Raw genomic sequence first — 5,841 nt, forward strand, 5'->3', positions numbered from 1 at the left:
GCCCTGGACAATGGCTGTACAGATTTTATTTGTGTGTGACTGCTTTTCAGTTGGCCTTGGTGTACATAATTATTCTATTATAGCTGAATTTCCTATTTCTTTCTCCTTCTGCTCTGGTGAATTCTGTGAAACTAGATGTTCCTTGATATAATGATACTTAAACAATCAAAAATTGAGGCATAGGAGCACAGCACAGCACAGTCCTAATGGTCCAGGTGCATGCTGTATGCTCTCCTCTTGGATACAATATAATAATTGCATAATGTTAGTTTCAGATTAATGCTTGACTTGCAAAGAAAGTTTGAAGAAATTATTAGAAAATGAAGCAGAGCCAATATTGGGACCCTGAGAAAGGAAAAGGGTATTGAAGTTATGAAATAAGTTTTGTACAACATTTGAGAATGGTTCGTGGTCTCCTCTGGACATGAATGGGTAATAAATTATAGAATAATAAAATTATGTATTAGTAAAACTAAGTCAAAACACTGGGACTCTTAGGAGAGTCATTGTGTGCAATGTGCAGAAACAGACAGCTAGCGGAACTGCTAAGTTAAAGGTTAACTTGACTTTTTCTGCCTACTGCCTGGCGGCTTTGCCCATGTCATTTATCATTAGAGTTTCACAGGAAAATGCAAGAAGCTGACCTCAGAGCTCTGAAGTATAATAAGTCTAAAGTTAAAGTTTAAATAATGACAAGTTTGCAATTATTATTTTGGCTACAGGCCTGGGAATAGGAGAAGCTTGAAACTTTGGGGAACAATTGTAATTCTTGATTCTTTGTGGGATGTGGTTATTCTTTTGAATTTGACTTGGCAATGATTATACAATATCTTTTTTTCTACCTGCTTTTGGAGTAACAATAGAAGACTGTGGCAAATTCAAGGCAAGAGAGAGAGAACATGAGGGGAGGGTGTGAGAGTGTGTGTGTGTGAGTGAAAGGAGAGTGCATGGGGTATGTGTTAGGTGTTTGTGAGTGAAAGTAAAGTGCACATAGGTGTGTAGGAGTACGGGAGTTTGAGAAAAGTAAAGCTCACAGTAGAAAAGCAGAGTGCGCAGGAGAGTGCAGAGTGTATGTAGCCTCAAGATGTGATTGATCAAGCAGAGACAGAGACAGAGACAGAGACAGAGGAAGCACAACCCTGATTCCAGTTGAAAACTATGGTCCTGTATCATGGCTGAACCCTGACACTTCCTAAGGCTTCCACATCTTTTGCTCTGACTATTTCAGCCTCCACTATAGTCAAGCTCTAGTCTTTTTGTTTGTTTGTTTGTTTATCTGCATTTATTTTATGCTGAATTTATTCCTGTGCCATGAGTTTTTGTTTCTTCAGTTTCTTCTGGGATATCTTTTTCTTCTGTGTGACCTCCTCTTCTGGTTTGGACCAATCTGCTCCTTCTCAGTGAGGATCATCTCAATGTGGCAGAGGGAAGAGGGAGCTCATGGATGCATTAATCCAGCCATGAGCTCTGTAGGTTCACCAGAGTATCTTAGGTGCCTTGTTCACCTGAATGTGTTCAATGACTAGAGAATCTACGTCTAAACCCTTAAGGTCAGCATTACTCTCTGCATTTTTAAGCATGTGCAGCCACTGTCCCCGTGTCTAGCCCCACTGTTTGGCCTGGGTGCATTTACCCACTCCACCATTATACCACCGGAGTGGCACACATTGCTTCTTTAAAGTGCCATCCTTTAGATACTTGGTAGCTTTACGGATATGCATACCCTTGATGGCCTGGGCAGTTTCCCAAGTGTTCTTAAAGTGAACACAGAGGTTTGAACCTCTTGATTTGCATGATTTTGTGGGGTCAAGAGAGTAGTGAACCATCTTCACAGGTCACCTCTGGCCGCTTCCAGGAAGAGCAAGCTCTAGTCTTTAACCAGGACTTACCCTGCCTGAAATAACCCACTAGTCCTGTTTGTGCTGCTTCCCCCGTGCCACTGGATAACCAGATTTCACACCTCTTCCTGTAGGGTCTAGCCTGATCCATATTGTGTGACCTCCCATCACTGGATTCCTATTATGTGGCTCCCATCAACTGACTTGTTATACAGACTTCCTGAATCTTCTTTAATTGTCTAGCCTGTATCCAACATCCTATGCCCCAGGCTAGTCTGATTTACTCCATTTGTGTTGCAGCAAAGTTCTAGGCTTCAAGTAGGATGCACCCACAGCCCCTTCTGTGTTTCCTCCACCATACCCTTCAGCACCTAGACTTACCACACTCTCTAATAGGCATTCTTTAATCCCTTCTGTGTGGCTCCACTAAATATTTGGTAATCAGACTACACAGAACCTCATTCAGAGTCTACCCCTAGTTGGACTCCCATGCCCAGAACTAGTTTAAATACCCCTGTTTATGTTGTTTTAGGCTACCTCATGGACACCCTTCCAGTAATCACCCACAAGCCCCTTCTGTGCTGCATCTACCACCTGACTAGGAACACAGACTCCCTATGTAATTGTCTAGGTTTGAGTATGGGTCCTATATTTCATATCCCAACTCTTATTGCACCACAGGCAAGCTTTCACCAGGACCTGCGTTACTGTAAGAATCTACAGGTTCATACCTAGGATCTGAGACCTTGGACACAAGCTCCACAGCCAGTCCCACAACACCCAGAGGAAGCTCCACTCCCAGGTACTCTGACACACCCAGGATCCGAGGTGAGGAGGAACCAACATCTGTCCCAACACTGGGAGTAACTGGGACCAGCAGGACCAAATACACAGGGACTCTGCCAGCCCACTGACTCAGGCTCCTTTCGGTCTGTCTGGGCTGGTGTCCTGAGCAGACCTTGGGTGCAAGCTCCACAGCCAGTCCCACAACACACAGAGGAAGCCCCACTCACAGGTGCTCTAACAAGCCCAGGATCACTCCCAGAATCACAGGATCACAGAGACAGCTTGACTCTGAGGAGTTCTGACACAACCAGGATGACAGGAAGGACAGGCTCCAGTCAGATTTAACAAGGGCAGGTAGCACTAGAGTTAACCAGATGGCAGGGGGCAAGCATAAGAAAACAAACAACACAAACCAAGGTTACTTGGCATCATCAGAACCCAATTCTCCCATCATAGCAAGTCCTGGATACACCATTACACCAAAAAAGCAAGATTCAGATATAAAATCACTTCACATGATGATGATAAAGGACTTTAAGAAAGACACAAATAGCACCCTCAAAGAAATACAAGAGAACACAGGTAAACAGCTAGAAGCCCTTCAAGAGGAAACACAAAAATCCCTGAAAGAACTACAGGAAAACACAATCAAATAGGTGAAGGAAATGAGCAAAACCATCCAGAATCTAAAAATGGAAATAGAAACAATGAAGACATCAGAAAGAGAGACAACTCTGGAGATACAAAACCTAGGAAAGAAATCAGGAGTCATAGATGCAAACATCACCAACAGAATGCAAGAGATAGAAGAGAGAATCTCAGGGGCAGAAGACACCATAGAAAACATTGACACAACAGACAGAGAAAATGCAAAATGCAAAAAGCTTATAACCCAAAACATCCAAGAAATCCAGGACACAATAAGAAGACCAAACCTAAGGATAATAGATATAGAAGAGAGTGAAGATTCCCAATGTAATGGGCCAGTAAATATCTTCAACAAAATTAAAGAAGAGGGAGGTTTCATCTAATCTCAAGATGGAGACTGCTGAAAGCAAGAAGTAGAGTACAGAAGAGCTGAGGGAAGAAGTGGAATGTCAGATGTCAAGTCAAGCGACCATGTCTTCTGTAAAGACTAAAGCAATGGAGCAAAAAAAAAAGTCAGAGAAAGATAATAGTTGTGAACTAAAAGCACAAGACATAGAGATGCCAGGACTCGTAGGAAACCTGAGTTGAAGAATGTTCCTGACTCAGCGAAAGAGGCCAGGATGAAGACATTTCTCTCTCTCTCTCTCTCTCTCACACACACACACACACAAATGAAGACTAAACTGGGGGAAGAGTCTCAGGTGATAGTTCCCCTTAAAATTGTCACTGTATCAGAGGAGCAGATACCTGCCCTCATTGATCCTCCTATACTCTATGAGGAAGTCAGTACCACAGTTGTGACTAAACTTGCCTTAGAGGCAGTATTGGCATCTAGGACCAGAATTGCAGCCAGTGCTAAGAAGTTCGAGGCAGTGCTGGCCAATGGAACATGGAAGACCTATGGAGAAATGTGGTGTGGGGTTCCTGGAACTCAAGTGGTTGGGTTCTGCTGCAGTTCCACGCTGGACAAGCCTTGGTACCTGATAAGAAAGGGAAAACAATTGCCCTCTTCCTGTTTCTGGACTGCACATCTCCACTCCCACACCTGGAGGACAGCATACTCTGCCCCAAGTGTGTTCATAGGAACAATGTCTTAACTAAGATCCTCGAAGGATAAAGGGCAGATCTCTTAACTTTGGGCCAGTTGCTGGCATCATTCTTGTGACGTGATCAGCAAAGCTGCAGCTGACATTGAGACTGATCCATATCTTTGCCTTTGAAGGTGCCTTTCTCACACAGAAATTATGGGATATTGGAAGTTAGTTGATACTTAAGTACAAGCCATTTGGAAAGAGCCAGTGAGGCCAGCAAAAGGTCCATCTCTGCTCATGTTGACGACTGAACACTGGGAGTGGCCTCCTACTCTTGTGTGAAGATAAAAAGTGTCCTATGTGTTTTGCTGCAAGTACGTCCAGGGGAAGGAGTATGGCATCTCTAGATACAAGAATTGCTAGTTCTGTCACCAGCAACGGTGTCATAGCCAGTTCAGTGATCAACTGTAAAAACTTAGCTTGTCCCTGTAGCTTCTGCATGTCCTCTTCCTTAGGTTGTAGTATGTTGTTAATGTTTAGTATTTGGGTATGTTTTCTGATGTTGTAAAATACTACACCAAAAAAATTATAGAAGAAAACTCCATAACCTAAAGAGATAACAATAAACATAGAAGAAACCTACAGAACTCCAAATAGACTGGAGCAGCAAAGAAATTGCTCCCATCACATAATAGTCAAAACACCAAATGCACAAAACAAAGAAAGAATATTAAAAGCAGTAAGGGAAAAAGGTCAAGTAATATATAAAGGGAGGCCTATCAGGATTGCAGCAGACTTCTCACCAGACACTATGAAAGCTAGAAGAAGATCCTGGGCAGATATCATACAGACCCTAAGAGAACACAAATTTCAATTCAGGCTACTAAACTCAACAAAACTCTCAATTACTAAAGATGAAGAAACCAAAATATTCCATGGCAAAACCAAATTTATACAGTATCTTTTCACAAACCCAGCCCTACAAAAGATAATAGCTGGAAAACTACAATATAAGGAGGGAAACTATACCCTAGAAAAAGCAAGAAAGTAATCTTCTTTCAACAAACCCAAAAGAAAATAGTCACACAAACATAATTCCTCAACAACAAAAATAACAGGAAGTAATAATCATTATTCCTTAATATCTCTTAACATCAGTGGACTGAATTCCCCATTAAAAAGACATAGACTAACAGACTGGGTACATAAACAGGACCCAGCACTTTGCTACATACAGGAAATGCACCTCAGTGACAAAGACAGACACTACCTCAGAGGAAAGGCCTGGGAAACAATTTTCCAAGCAAATGGTCCCAAGAATCAAACTGGAGTAGCCATTCTAATAGTGAAGTCCCACCACCACCTGGCTGAATAAAATCAACTTTCAACCAAAAGCTATCAAAAAGGATAAGGAAGGACACTTCATACTGCTCAAAGGAAAAATCTACCAAGAAGAACTCTCAATTCCGAACATCTATGCTCCAAATACAAGGGCACCCACATTCATAAAAGAAATTTTACTAAATCGCAAAGCACAC

At 42.2% G+C, this 5,841-nt stretch overlaps 1 pseudogene; it reads left to right on the plus strand.

Moving 5' to 3' along the window:
* The first annotated feature begins 3,662 nt into the window (after nucleotides 1–3,662).
* Nucleotides 3,663–4,389, plus strand: LOC116091525 (annotated as a pseudogene).
* The last annotated feature ends 1,452 nt before the right edge of the window (nucleotides 4,390–5,841 follow it).

Source organism: Mastomys coucha, chromosome X, assembly GCF_008632895.1.
Source record: "Mastomys coucha isolate ucsf_1 chromosome X, UCSF_Mcou_1, whole genome shotgun sequence".
Lineage (NCBI taxonomy): Eukaryota > Metazoa > Chordata > Mammalia > Rodentia > Muridae > Mastomys > Mastomys coucha.